At 47.9% G+C, this 16,115-nt stretch overlaps 1 protein-coding gene and 1 long non-coding RNA gene across 3 annotated transcripts in view; one reads left to right on the plus strand and one right to left on the minus strand.

Annotated features, from left to right (window-relative positions):
- LOC146832831 (uncharacterized) overlaps nt 1–16,115 on the plus strand; it is a 374,586-nt gene that overhangs the window by 348,437 nt on the left and 10,034 nt on the right. The window lies entirely within an intron of this gene.
- The window catches only part of C1QL4 (complement C1q like 4), a 437,587-nt gene that overhangs the window by 3,929 nt on the left and 417,543 nt on the right, over nt 1–16,115 (minus strand). The window lies entirely within an intron of this gene.

The following is a 16,115-nucleotide window of genomic DNA, read 5'->3' on the forward strand; positions in this document are numbered from 1 at the left end:
TAATGAAGAGATTTCTTCCATTTTGTATGAGACCTTTGAGACAAAATGACACCATTGTGATACTTGCCATAGTTGGGGGTCGCTCGGCTAAAAAATCCTATTGCAGGGGAACCAGAGCAATGCAAACAGAAAGAACGCGAGCGGCTCCTGTTCGCAGCACATGTGTTTTTGTGCAGAGTGCATCTGCGCATCAACTCGGATGCGAGGACGCAGTTTGCACTAAAAAAGTGCAAAAAGTCAGATTAGTATTTTGTGTAACTTTGTGTAATTTTTCTGAAATTTCAAGTGATTACACTCAAGTAAATTATGAGAATTTTGCAACAGAAACATAAGGAGAGACTGTTGCATTCTGCATATAATATTTCATAAGTACAAACTCCACAATCTCTTTATATGTGAGAGGTAAAGGCAGCGCTGGTGCAATGACAAAGTGAAACAACGAAGCATTACATACAAGGTCCTGGGATTCCTAGCACCACACACCCCAGGACATATTGTTTGGGTAAAAGACAAGTTTTCGTGTTTATTTTTTTCACTCGACAAGAAGTTCCAAGCCTCTGCAGCACAAACCCATTGGATCAGAAGTTTTGCCGTTTGCTTGTGTGACAACATGGCTGCTCGCTGTCTTGTTGTGATTCTTGGAGCCACAGGGACAGGGAAGTCTAAATTGGCCCTGCAGCTGGGGAGGGCCTTGGGTGGTGAAGTTCTCAGTGCCGACTCCATGCAGGTGAGACTTCGAGGACACCTCGACTGAAGGGGGGATGGGTAGTTGGGAGTAGAAGACAGGTGTCCAGGAGGGCGACCCCGGATAGTCTTTGGGCCCACCGCCGCAGGTAGAATGCAGCGTGGAGGTGGCAGTCATGTGGAGGAAGAGATGGGTAGGTTGTGCAAAAAGCGGGGCCATGAAATGTAAGCGATTGGTTGGGGCTATTAGACTTACGTAGAGCTTGATCGGCTAAAACGGGCAGCTGTCAAGCTAGAAGTCAACGGGATAAAGGATGTTTATGTTTTAGTGCCCCTTACATTTGACATTGACAAAATGCATGCGATCATAGATGACTGCAGCCACGCATTCATCTGATTGATCTCTTGCTTCATCAGCGAGGAGTCTCAAAACAACTTATTGAGGTTATTTCCTTGCGTCACCAAGACTGATAAAGTAAAACACATGCACGTCAATTGATGGTGAACGAAGTAAAGGAGACCATACATGCTTATTATATTGTACGTCATCCCATTCCGATGTTCATGGAATGCGATGACGGGGATGAAATGCCTGGGGGCAGAGGATGGCTTAGAAGAAGGTTGTGTCCATGTTTCATTCGACTGGAGTTTCTTCATGGAAATCCATCTTTTTGCTTCTGCATTTCTAGTATTTCAAAAGCAGAAAGATGGTGGCTTTAATACAATTAAGGGGTCTGGGGGGGGGGGCTTGTGTTATATTCCCCATTGACTTGTAAAATGAGGTCGATTCCTGGCGGAAGTCTCCCCCCCATAAATCGGTTCTTTTGGCATGTATGGAAGGCAGTAACTCACATAGTCACTGTTGAACGTTTTCATTATGGTCCAGCACCTGGTGTGCCTACCTAGGCCATCCAAGCTTTCAACTTGCTTATTCAGATTTAACCTCCGTATACTCCTCAGCTTTACCACTCATATACTATGACCAGAACACCTTGCTTATGTCACAACTTTGTTTCCCTCTAGTGCTAATCCTTAATGCTAAACTTGACTAAGAACAAGCAATGGCAAAGCCAATAAGTCTTACCCATGGAAGAGCTTTTGGCTTTGCCACTGTTTTTAGCCATGTTGTACACAAGCATGGCTAAAAGTTTAAAGCATAGAGGAGAGTGCTGTAGAGTGTGTGGGGTTTTGTAGAGTGTAGTGTTGCATCGCCGTAGAATGTAGTTGCGTAGATTAGAGTGGTGCAGAGCAGAGCTGACAATAGCCTAGTTGTGTAGAGTACAGTGGCATAGAGTGCAGTGGCATAGAATGGTGTAGAGTAGAGTGGTATAGAGTAGAATTCAGTGGCATACAGTGCAGAGCACATTAGATTGGAGTAGAGTGGAGTGGTGCAGGGTGGAGTGTAGTGGATTGGCAAAGAGTGCAGTGGTGAAGAGTACATTGGCATAGAGTAGAGTGGTGCACAGTAGAGTAGGAGAGAGAGGCGTAGAGTGGAGTGGAGTGGAGTGGTACAGTAGAGTGTAGTGACGTGGAGAACCCTAAAGTGGAGTGTGCATGGTGTGGTAGCGCACTGCCATTATAGACAACATATCTTTCAATTGAAATAGCCAATTTGTTTTGCACAGTCATACAGTTTTATTGATAGAAATATACAGCACATTAACGATAATGTTTGGTAATGTAATCGCCTAGAGGGATATTCACAAGAACGTGTGCTAAACATCACTAAAAAATGCTAACGCAACTTTACACATCGCAGCCTATCGCGGGAAAATAACCCCGTACCAACGTGGAATTCACAACAAGGTGGTACCATGTGATAGTCTGCCGAAACCGCGATACAAACACCTCGACGGAGATAAAAACACTAACCACAACACAAAAAAAGTGTGATGAACCCATTCACGATGAGGAAAGCAGGGATAAGCACCGCCGGGCCCGCGGCACACACAGCAGGCAGGAATAAGCACAACAAAAGCATGAAAAAGAAAGACAAACCAAACAGAAAACAACAGCCAAGCACAATGGAGGCAACCCAAGCCAGCAGACAACCCCACAAGCCCCATAAGCAACAAAACAGTGTACATGGCAGGCCATCTTGGACAAGGTGAATGCAGCCTGAGAGCGGAGGAGGATAATGGAAGAAAACCAGAACATCCGGAATGATGCTAAAGGCACAAACAAGCAGAAACACGCCAGCAACAAGAAGGCAGCAATGCACACCTGAGGAGGGAGTCCAGCGCCACACCAGGAGCTGGATGACATGGAGGAAATGGTGTCCACCACATCAGTCTGGGGATGGTGGCAGGACTCAGGGACCAGAAACTGGCCAAAACAACAGACACAACAGCAACAGGGAGAGGAACCAGCAGGGACTGGGGGGAAGGGGGGAGATGGGCACACTGGCAAACATGCACAATTAAGCACAGCACAACTGCAGACAAACCATGCCCAAGAGTAACAACGCCAACCAGGAGCACAAGTCACACAACCTGGCAATATCACACCACTGAACAAGCACAGAAGTGAAAACAACACTGCCTGAAAGGGAGAAGGGTGAGCCAAATCAGAGCTGAAGGGACATCTCACACACAATGCAGCACACACACACATAGGAAGCAGAGCACCCCAACATCGAACACAATGTGGCACAAACACCAACATTTGCACAACCGAACACAGGACCAAGTGCACCCGCCTGTGGCCAGTAAATGGTCATACGCATCTGTCTAAGCACGAAACAGGGACATGATAATGCACAAGTACAAACCCACAGTCCTGATGGGGTAGCAATGCACGTACGGCAGGGAGCCAGAGAGTCCGTGACACACACATTGGTATACAAATCAAAACACAACACAGTGGGAGACAAGTGAAAGTGCGGAAACTTTATCAACAAGTACGTGTCAGTACGGCCAAGAGAAGTGCCACGATATGCAGGCCTACGCAGCAGCATATCTGAATGAGGAACGTAGGAAAGCGCCCATGTCGACCTCGGGGGAATCCATCATCAACACAAGTCAGTGCCAACCCGCGTTTGTTGTCCGCGCCTGGATCATGAGTCCAGGCCAATGCAGCCATGTCCACTGTTGTCTTGGGACATGTGACCAGATTTCCAACATGCAACCAGGCGTCGGGACACGTGCAATGGATCACATCAAGTTGTGGCTGCAGGTACCTTGTCACTCGTCCATGAACGCAAGTGCAGCCGTGTAGGCCAAAATCTTCAATGAGCGATTGTTGTCGACCACATCTGACATGTCATTGACGTAATCCATCAGCTGACCCGGACAGATGTGCTGACTCCAACCACTGGACCCAATGTGCACTAAAGCCCAATCGGGTAGTGGCTCAGTGAGCTCCCTGCACACGACAACTTGTGCAATCTCCCAGGTCCAGTTTCCAGCCTGCATGCCAAACATCCATGCATGCCATAAACGGGCATCACGGCGACACTCCTGGTCATGGGCCAACAGAGGGCGCACACACACGTCGTAATCCAGGTCAGCTACCGTTACGTTGGAGAGGCAGAGATCCATGGACGACTCGAATGTGCACTAGTGACAATGCAATATAGGCTGAACACAGGTGACGTCCGCAAGGCGGAAGCTCAGCTGGTAACTGATCCGCAGCTCTGCCAATGGCAGTGCCCCCAGTACATGCAGCAGACGTGCACGGTACAGGTCCACGTGACTGGAGTAGAGCATGTGTCTGGGATGGTCTGCCATTGCGTCAGTGGCTCTGCTTGAAGCGGCACTGGCTTGCCCTGCGCCAGTCCTGTGGATGGAATGGCACAGCTCGGTGCAATGAGCAGTGTCTGTGTGCAACGGGTGCAGGCCTGGGGTGGGGTGGGAGTATGTGTGAAGGCCATTTCACGCACGCTAATTACGACCAAGGACGTTTGCGTGTGGGATGTGTACACGTTTGTCTCACGTCGGGCAGTGCGTAGTGTGGGAGTCGCAATCAAATGCTATCGTATCTGTCAGGGGGTGCTGGCCACATGCAAGTTCATCCTCGGAGCTGCAGATGTGCTACCGCCTGATAGTTCAGACAAAGGACCTTTCATCCCTACAGTAACTTCACCATCTCCATGCATAGAGGAGATGTACAGAGGCCTGTCGTGGGTGTGGTGGGATGTCTGCGACTCTGGGAATCATGGATGATATGCTCAGCACGTGGCACATGAGTGGCCTCACTGTGTGTTACGTTGCCACACAGCTGCTCCTCCCTCCCACAAGCCCCCACACTTGTGTGCGCTGCACGGTTGCATCACGTGCACTCCTACGGCACACCATTGTAATGCCTGTCCGCGCATGTCCAGCGGCATGCCAACAACACTGTGACGCTGGCCTTTGAAGGTGTGCGGCCAAGTGAGTGTGGGCCAATGGTCCGGACAGAGCGGACACAGGTGTACAGCCCATGGCTGGCTGTGATCACGCTGCGAATGAGGCCAGGCAACTGACTCATGCATCCGCAGGACTGATACACATAACACTTGGCGTGCATGTGCCGAGACCCCGAGTGGTCTTGCGCTCCTACATGTCCCCGTACGTGCGGGCCTGCCCTCCTGGTGCATGCCACATCGACTACTGTGACCCTGGTGGCGACAACACCCCAATACAGAGACACACTTACCGCACTTCCTGTCCAAAGCCAGGTCCGAGCCACGCCCTGCTCCCCCTGCCGAATCAGCACACCCCTGCACTGACCTGACATACACCAGACCAGCACATGCCGTTTGTGCATGCAGGGGGGTGCGTGCGAAGCTACATGTCCAGGGTCACAGCCAACGCTGAGGTGATATGGTAACGTCCAATGAAGACAGCACACTGTGATGTTGCAGGGCCCGTGCCCATCTTGCTGACACAATGACCACAGAGACACACTTGCTCAGATGGTGTGAATGGCTACGGGCACATGCGCCCTGCCACATTTATTAGCAGGCACACATACCAAGTGACACCTGTGTTGGATGTATGTGGGGTGTGTGCACACTAGCTGGCAAGGGATGCCTGGTGCAGTCAGAAATCGACAACAGTGTACATCGTAAAGGACACAACCATTCAACCATAAAGGCCCCATGACTTGTGCTGCACAGAGTTAGTGGCCCCGGATGCACAGCGTCCTGCACGGGCCTACCGCCACGGGCCACTGACTTGCGGGGCACTGGGGCAGTGTCGCGAGTGCAGAGCAGGTGTCTGTAGTTGACAAAGGGGCTTGTCGCGGAGTGTCTCAGTGGACAGTGGAAGGTGTACCCCCAGGGCATGATGCAGAGGGCAGGACCACGCTGACAGTCACTATGGTGGAGATGAATGGAACAGACACATTTCGGACACCAAGCCCGGTCCTGCCCGATGAAGATGCAGAAGACCACCAGTGCTGTTCGGGGATGCCACCTGCGATGAGGCGTGTCCAATGGTGTGGACTCCTCCACATCTTGCCCAAGACACAGTTCCACATGTGTGACCTACTGGACCGCAGTGTAGGCCTGAGGCAGCGGTCAGCACGGGCCATTCACCGAGTGTCGCCGGCTTATGTTGGATGGCCCCACCGGCCTGCGTAGTTCAGTGGCACAACGGGACGCGGACTTGCGGTGAACAGGGTTGATGGCACCAGGTCAGTTGTTGATAGTGTATGATCACCTCCGTGACTCTGATCCGGCTTTTGTCCGGACTGAGTCGCATCTTCCTCTACTCCTCTCCATGCGTTCACTGCTGTGGACTGTGCCATTCATGATTCGCGTCTATGTGCTGGATGTGGGACCTACTGGTCAGCAGGGTAGGCCTGAGCCCTCATCCACATGTTGCCGGCTTGCGTTGAACAGGGTTAGTGACACTACATGTCTCTGACTTGCGTTGAACAGGGTTAGGGGCACCACGTGTCGCAGGCCTGCGAAATTGAATTATGCCTCACTGATCGAAGGGAGTCTGGTGCTGTGGCCGCTGCCACAGACTTGGGGTCACTGCCATTCAGGACTCAGGGCACAGTTCCACTTGTGGGACCTACTGGGCCGAAGGGAACGCCGGTGGAGTATGTCAATGAGAAAGGAGTAATGTGGGCCAGCGTCGGGGTGGCCAGCCAGGGTCTGCGGAGGCTGCAGAGGTCGCGGGACTGGTGCTTGAAGCTTGCACCGGCACGTGGTGGGCCCTCTTTGACATATGCCGGTGGAGGCAGGTGAGCGGAGCCTCGTTGGTGCGCTGGAGCAGGCATGACGGGTCTGGGGATCAGCGGCCCGGGGTGCAGCAGGCGCACAGGGACGCAGGCCCCGCCGCGCTCAGCGCAGGACTCGTGGTGGGCTGAGAGGTGCCGCCCTGTCAGACACGTTGTCAATTCCGAATGAGAACCACGACCAGTGCGACGGGCTTTTTGTTCACATCACTACGCAGGCCTGGCGTACGCAGGTCCAACCCACTATGCACGTGCATGTAGGGGCGGACGTGACGTGAGACATTTCAGCATTCTGCCTCACAGCCTGTGGGGTCATAGTAGCGTCCACTGGCCACTACACTCCATGCACCAGCAGTTGATCTACCCATGACCATTTCCGAGGTTTGCACTCTGTGGTCTGTCCGGCACCTCCACGCCACACCTGGCATTGGGTAGGTTCACATTCCTTAGTCACTTGCGGCTCTTGCACATGTCTGCTCCATGCCTCTCCTAACATTCTGCTATTGTGTGTCTGTGGTGCCATGCCGTGGCTGGGTTGTGGGCATGGCAAGGCAGGATTCCCAATGGAGTCGTGTTTTCGTATCTGGTCGGTTGGCATATTGTGTGTCATGTTGAATGTAGTTGTGCTGCATGCCCATTGGCAGTGTCGTGGGTTGCATGACTGTGGGCTGGAGGTGTGTGGTGATTATATTTTGGACTTACCAACGGGCACTGCATTTCCATGTGTGCCATCCTGGGTGATGAGTGACTGTCGGGAGATGTGAGTTTCATGCACTCTGCATGGGGAGTTGGCCACGACATTGCTGAGGAGTCCCGGGCTGTCCACTATTACCTGCACATTCATGGTATGCGTGTGCTTTCTGTTGTGGTAGTTGTGGGCAGTGTGGGCAGGGGCCACGAGGTGTACATGTGTGCAGTTGAGGGAATCCAGCTATGGCGTAGGAGCCTTGCTTGGTATTCAGCTGCTCCTGCGCAGTGTGAGTGATGTGGGGGTGCTGGGGTACCAGGCTGATGATGGCATCCAGGACAGGTGTGATGACCTTGGATGGGGCTGGCTGTGTAACTCCTCCGACTCTGGCAGTTGTGGGTTGGATGGTACCAGAGGCCGGCATGTCCTGCGCAGCCGGCAGCTTTGTCTGCGGTGGGATGTTGGTTGTCCGCTGGGTTGGTACCGTCAGCAGGTGGGGGATGTGGGTCAGGATGCGGGAGACGGTTGTCCTTTTGGGCCTGTGGTGGGCAATGTCCTCCTCTGGCGTTGGGTCTGGGGGCCAGGTGAGTTTCAGGTGGGTCTGCTGTCTTTGTGTATGCTGCCTCTGTGGTGTTCCCGGGGGGGAGGGTGCAGCGGGATGGGTCCTGGGGTGGTTGCGGTGGGTGTTGTGGCCCTCATGGGTATCCGCGTTGCATGATCATTGTCTCCATGGCATCTGTGGGTCTTCTGGTGTGGCTCTTGGCTGGGCTCCCTTTTGTGCTGCAGGCAGTCGTCCTGCTTAACACCAGCAAAAGACAGGTGTTAATTCCCTGCTGCTACTGCGGCTTATCGCCTGTTTTTGGTTCACATCACAGATCTGGCAGTTCGTTGTGAAAGTGGTGTTGTGGGTTTTTTTATGTGTTTTTGCACTGGAACGCCTACTCTGCATTTCATTAGGGTTAATTGGTGGTGTCCACCCTGGAGATAAATTTTGGGGCAGTTATCGCGGAAATACTGGCGTTGTCTGCAGTTTGCACCAGCTTGTGAATGGGGTGTTAAATCTATCTCCACTTTTGATGCGTTAAGGTGAAGATAAATCGTAGATAAGTCCTTGTGAATATACCCCTTAGTGCATTGATTTTTGATCTTATGTGTTTCAACCACACTTCATAATTACAACAAATGTGCTTCATTTGTGCTTTCTTGATTCTGATATATTATGAAATATCTGCACAGTTAATTCACAGACATTTACATTTTGTTGTGCTTTGGAAAAAAAAGGCTTTCTTTTACAGCAAGGTTGTCACATACATCCTCTCACTTCGAAGTCAAAGAAAGAAAAGTAAACACCAAGCTCCTTCGGAAGAGACAGCCTGACTTTTGACATCTGTCTTTGACTGAACAGCAAATGTTAGAACCTAAGTACAAAACTTAATGACCTGTTTACACAAAGCTAGCACATGGAAGAATACAGTAAATAGGCAATGCTTCGTGGGTGGGATGAATTCACCCTGGACAACCCAAAACAACGCCAGCAAATCAAAAGCATGCAAATGTGAGTTACAAACCACAAAGCCAATAGTAAGCAATTTGTATGATGTATTCCCTGGGAAGGAAGCTTCCTGGATGTCCCCAAGATGCCTTTAGCAAACAAGACAGCTGTGCTGTCTTAGGCTTCAACCTGAAAGTGACTACCAATTTTGCAACTCGGCAATGGTCCAAATGAGCCAAACTACATATGCTTCTCATTCTAGGCAGCATAAAATTCACAGTCGTTGATGTCTCTAATTTCGGTCTTAGTGGCAACAGAAATGTGCACGATTCTTTTTATTTGTATAGACTGTTGTATTCTAGCTTTGCCTGTTCTGCAGGTGTTGATGTTTATCTAGCTTTTAATGGAGCAGGCCAGGTAGCTAAAATTAAAAAAGAAAAACGTGCTCCGCTGAAACGGACGGGTGCTTTTCGTAACACACATGGGATACTTCTTTCTAAGCCCATACTCACTGTTTTAATTTTAGATATAACTTACTCTTGCAAGTGTCTAGATGCTAAGATGTAAGGTGTGAAAAGGGAATGCAGCGCAATTCAGACTGAACAACCATTTTTTAGGTCAAGCCTGGGCAGCGCATGCGGTGCTCTGTGAGGCATGCTGTATTCAGGTAGGAAATTGAAGCTCCGCCCACTCTCCGCCCATATTTTTCATTAGCTTGTGTCAATGTCCACTGTAAACTGTGGCTGTGCCTTAGTCAAAAGGCTTAGTAGTCCCTTCTTAGTACCGCCTCATCTCATTTTGTAACCTCCAATGGCGACACCCCCTGTTACGTGTGTTGTTACTCAGTAGGGTATAATTATGGCCTTTAAGCACTATTTTCTCAAATAGCTTTGTCCTGACTGAAACAGGACAGTCTCCCTCCTAAAGTTTTTAAAATTTTATTAGCACACATTTGTAATGCAATAGGTCTCGCATTTGCGAGAGTTTAGGCTATTGACATTGTAAATGACAATGCCTTTTATTTATCTGTTTTAAAAACAACACATAAATAAAAGGCATTGTCATTTACAATGCCAATAACTCAAACTCTTGTAAAGGTTAGACCTATTGCATTGCAAATGCTTGTTTTTATTAGGCACAGGGAGATTAACTGATTTGCCCAGAATCACAGGATGTTCAGTGTCATTGCCGAGGCTCAAACTCAGTTCACCAGATTTGAGGTCGACCACCCTAGCCGTTAGGCCAACTCCTCTCCTCTTTGTTGTAAGCAACATGTGCGTATATATACTCATGCGAAAATCTGCTGAGCAATTACAAATTCACTTTCCCGACACCCCTTTTTTCCATCATCAAAAGGGTTTTACTTCTACCTTTGTGAGGAGTACATTTTTTAATCTTTTTCAATGTTGGAATAGATTGGAAAGCAGTTGGTGGATACCCATAAGCAAATAGGTTTGTGAGTGCGCACGGTCTCAAAGGGCATTCCAGCCCTGGAACTACATCTTACTACGACCTTTCAGCCTAGATGTACATTTTCTGAAAGGTGGCTAAATGAAAGGCTTGCTAAGACTATAAACATTGATGTAATATGAGCCCTAGAGAGGTAATTGTCATAGCTTTAGCATTATGAAAATGAATCCATGATTTGCACATCTTTGCATGGCACAAAAAGGCACAATTGGGTTTTTTATAGGACAGTTAGATTTCAGAAGCATCCTGTCCCTTGGACAAGTAGATATTTGTCTAAAATTCCACACCCCTGTGATAAGTAGAAGCAATGAGGGTTTTATGTACTGTGCGGGATACAAATGTATTTTTGACACAATACAGATAGGAATTATTTTTCTACTTGATATTAGTTGATGTTTCAACTCTAGTGGAATAATAGGTGGTCCATCATCAGGGCTGAACAGGTTGTAAGCATCTGTAGGGGAATATATTTGGGGTTGGCAATCTGGTCTGCTTTGCTTTTCCACTGTTTGCCTGAAAACTAGCCCAATAAAATGGAGAGCTTCTGGGTGTTTGCATTATTCCGGAAAATACTTTGGGGCAGATTTACAAGCCCCTTGCGCCACTTTTACGTCACTTTTCCAATGTTAAAAGTGACGAAAAAGTGGCGCAAGGGGCTTGTAAATCTGCCCCTTTGAATATTTAATTTTGTTGAAAGATTCAGCTACCCAGAGGCTCCTCCGATTAGTGTGCTTGGCTTCACATAAAGGGTACAAATTGGGACCCAATGAATCTCCTCAATATATAGTCCCAAAATGTACACATTTATTTTATTATTAAAGCATAAATATTAGGACTAGGTGAAATTTAAATTATGCAGGCATAATTATGGCAATTTTCAAATTACGCTACTTACACAAAATCCCTGAAATTATGCCATTACACCACTTTGATTAATTATGCACCATTTGTGGTAGAAATGTACAGCGAACATGCAATTAATTGTAAAAATGTACAGTGAATGAATGGGAACAAAAGAAAATGAACGGCTGTTTGTGGTGCTTCTGTTTAAATGCACCCTCATGCCAAAAATTGACAAAAAAATGCATTTCAAGCTAAAATATAGCGCGAAATGGCACATTTTAATTTTACATAACTTTCCATAATTTTGCGTAATTATGCGAAAGCAAAATTCATGAATTTCACCCACCACTATAAATATGCATGTTCACGTATAGAGGTATTCTATTCATTTGACTATGTACAGATACTTGTGTTGCGTTTTAAAATGCTTAGCTACATATTTATATTTGATATGCATGTATTTGTGTATGTATGTGAACGTGTATATGTGTGTGCCTATGCAGGTATAACTCGTACACATATCTAAAGCCAGGCAGTCCAAATACCAATGTGTTCAGACGGCATGTACCTAAATTAGTAAACATCCCTAACTATAAACCAAACCACACAGAAACTAGACATGTATATGAATATGGACCGCACACGTACACAACTGCTCAGCCTATGCAAAGAAAATACATACTGAAACCCTCGAGACCTGGGAATGAATGTTCCCAAATCCAACAGGGCTGCAAGGCCATAGGAATAACAATACAGCGCTATACAAATCCCTGTTAACAAAATATATCCAATTTCTTTGGTATATACCAGACAGAGGCCTTATTTTGTGCACAACATTTGCTAAACCACATGCAGGGGATGCCAGGTTCTTGATGGTCAAAGATCATTATTGTACACCTGGGGTCCTTTTGTTTCTTCCTTGACAGCTCTGTAGGATGACCAGGCGTCCCAGATTTGCCAGGACAGTCCTGGGTTTTCACCAGCTGTCCCGGCAGATTTCGGCAAATTTGGCTTATGTCCCGGTTTTTTGAGGGGGTCTACTGAAACCTGTGAGAAGCGGGGAACAGCCATTACAACGCGGTTATTACCACGCTGTGCAGTTACATCGCATGCGTTACAACGCATGCGATGTTACAACGCTATGCCATTACAACGCAAGTCTGTACATCGACTTGCGCTAGATGGCGTGCTAACATTACAAATAGTGTAGTTTACTATCCCAACACCTTCCCTACTGTTAAGTGGACTGGAGTTGGAATAGTAAATTACACTTTTTTAATGTCAGCACACCATCTAGCGCAAGTCGATGTAAAGACTTGCGTTCTAATGGCATAGCGTTGTAACATCGCATGCGTTGTAACGCATGCGATGTAACTGCACGCGTGGTAAAAACCCGCGTTGTAATATCATACATCCGTGAGAAGCACATGTTGGGTGTTTTAAAGCTGTGCTAGTTAGCAGTTGTTATATGTAAGAAATGTGTTCTTTCAATTCATAGAGGACGCTGCAACAGGAAGCACCCAGGCTCCCACTCTGTCCCAGCCAATCATGACACTGCTGATAGCAGCTTCGTGATTGATCTGAGCGCCTGGAAGCCTGGGCATGTTCTACACACAGGCTGTCATGCAGCCAGGGTGGAGAACATTGAAAATGCACATGATGGTTTGGCCACCGGACACATCCGTCCAAATTGTCATGCCCACTTAAGTGCACATATCACTCATCTCCCTGCTGGCTGACAGCCCAGCCCGTTAAAAAAAACTGGGCAAGTAATGTAAAAATAAAAGGATAATAACGTTATGTTATTATCATTTTATTTTTTGTGTGGGGCGACTCTTCTCCGCCTTAGTGGAGGACCCCCCCTCCACCCCCCCCCCACTAGATTTTAGTCCGCTTTGAGCATCCGTCGTCCTTCTCTATATAATGTAATCTTTAAGAATTTCTTTGAGTTAATTCTCTCTTCTCTGGTGCCACGGGTGAATTCCCTGTTATCGCCTCTGTTTTTATTTTGGTACAAATTTCTACTGGCCCTTAGCGATAGTTTTCCCCATTAGCATTTCCACCTGTGATTGTTTGTGATAACCTGGTGCTCCTTCCTACCCGTAGTGTCAATGCCAGTCTCCTCTTCGCTGCGGTCTGATACATGTGTGTGTTTTATTTCTGGTGGTGGTCTTAGCCTGTGTGGTTTCCAAGTCCTGGGCTCAGCTGCTCTTTTATGTGATTTACCATGACAACAGCAGCGGTGCCAGTCTCAGAGGGCCTGTAAGTGCTTTTCTTTAGTTATTCCCAGGTGATTTGCTTTCCAGCCAGAGGCCAGGGCTATATCTCACAGCATTTGACGCTGCCTCATGTCCGTGTATGGTCAACAATCCTTACCAATGATACTGAGCCCAAGATTTAACATACTTTCACGCAGCGCAGCGCAACGCAGCAAGCCACCTTGCTGCGCTGTCTGACAGGGAAAGGGCAGGAATGCCCCTATTTAACATTATACGGTGCAGTCCTGTCCTTTTCGCGCACTAGTTCACAATGTGCCACCTTGCACTAACGCAGGAACCATGGTGCAAGGGTGCCTGCGTTGTAGGCAGGATTATTTTTGTGCAAGAAGGGACACCTTCCTTTCACAAAAACAGTCCCCGGAGGCATTTTCTTTCTCTATTTATGCAGCAGAATGCAGCACACGTAGAAAGAGAAAACAAGCATGGCATAGCCAATAGGTCTCGCCCTTGGGACCTTATAAGTGTTTAGCCATGCAACAGTTGCATAACTAAATAATTATAAGGTCCCAAAAGCGAGACCTATTGGCTATGCAAATCACGATCAAACATCAAAGCGGCCGCTAAAGTGAAAGTAATCGCGGTAAAGCGCGGCGCGCACGCCCGCACACATGCACTGTAGCTCCAGGCTGGCCTGGTAGCACTTTTTGGAGCCCTCTCAATAAGTCTCGTCAGACCAGCGCATGCGCTGGGTCAGGCGAGACCTAAACAAGGAGAAATAAAGATATTTCTCCTCATTATGCCTCCCCTGAGGAGGCGTAGCATTTTGAAGCATTCCCAGGTCTACCACTGATGGTAAATTTGGGAATGTGCCAAAATCCACGGGTGGATGTGTGGGACCACCCACGCACCACCCATAGAGCGCCTCCCTTGGGCAGACTAACGCAAGGCAGCAATTTGCGCTGCTCCAGATTTATGAAGCCATTCAGGGCTACGCAAGGTGGCCTTATGTGACTTTATGAATCTCACTTTAGTGTTGTGTCGCTCTTGTGCCCCCTTTGAATGGCACAATGGGGACGCAACACTATGATAAATATGGGCCCAGGTCTTTTGTTTGCAGTTTTATAAAGTGCAAACATGACCCAGCGCTTTGCAAGAGCACCATATTAGATTACACAAGGTGGTTAGAATACCTTTTGTTCCTAGGCACAGGCAGATTAAGTGAGTTTGCAAAAAATCACAAGATGTTGAGCCAACGCCAGGTATCGAACTTAGTTCCTCAAGTCCAAAGTCGACAGCTCTGCCTGTTAAGCCACATCTGGTCCCTGAGAATTCACTACATGTTTCACCTCGCCAGCATACCTAACAGCAAAATATTCTAAATAACATTCTTCTAGCAACATTAAATCCATTCCGCTGGCCCGCATTCAGGTTCTGTACATTCTGTCTACTTGGACCCCTATACATGAACCCCGTCCCCCCTACAACTGGATATTCGCGGTCTGCAAGATGTCAGAAGCGCCCTAAAAAAATATCTGCTGCGAATGGAGAAACATGACTGAGCCACTCTGTTGTAAATATATTCAGTTTACATCTTCAAGCTCTGTTAACTAGTAATTAAGGGGTTATTTACAAGCCCTTTGCGCCGCCAGTGCGTCACTTTTTTCAGTATTAAAAGTGACGCATCAGCTGCGTTGTTTCCAGCAATCATTCAGTGGTGCAATTTATTAAAACTTAACTCCTGTATCACGTATACACATACCCCACTCTCGATATCTATGTGCCGCCACTGTTGCTAGGTACACCATTTCAAATAGAAAAGTTATTGCTGCTAAAAAAAAAATACATTAATACAAAAATAGGTGTACACTTCTTGTACTTTTGGTTCAGGCTAATATTTGTTAATGTCCATGCTAGCGACTGCAGTGTCCGTGAGACCCCTGTTAGTCCTCCTGCGGGATTATTCTACGCTGGGGGCCATATTTATCCTTTTTTCACGCAACTAACGCAATGCAGCAAGACAACGCTACATAGCGCTGTGTGAAAGGAAGAGGGCAGGAATGCCCCATATCTATCAAGATATGGCCCATTGCTATCCTCTGCCTGGGCTGGCGCACAATCTGCACCCTAGCGCCAATGCAGGCACCTGAGTTACAGGTAGGATTGTGTATGTGGAGGAAGGGATACCTTCCTGCATAAAAACAATCCTTTGAGGCATCTTCCTCTTTTTTGTGTGCTGCGTGGGAACACCTACACTCCACCCATGGAAAGCCTCCAAGGGGTAGAGTAATGGCACGAAGTGATTTGCGCTGCCTTGCGTTGTTCCAGATTTACCAAGCACCGCAGGGCCATACGATGTGGTCTTGCATAGCTTGGGAAACGTAATTCTAGGTTTTGCAAGGACAACGCAAAACATTTGCTAAAAATTCAGCCTCCCCTCCCCCTGGCCCCCTTCACCCACTTGTACCTTCCTAGAGCATTGAGGATTAGCTTATACCTTCTGGGAAGTTGAACCACTCAGTGCCTTGAGACCCTCACGGGTGAGTAGTGCGCT

The sequence above is a fragment of the Triturus cristatus genome, chromosome 4_2, assembly GCF_964204655.1.
Source record: "Triturus cristatus chromosome 4_2, aTriCri1.1, whole genome shotgun sequence".
NCBI classification, from domain to species: Eukaryota; Metazoa; Chordata; class Amphibia; order Caudata; family Salamandridae; genus Triturus; species Triturus cristatus.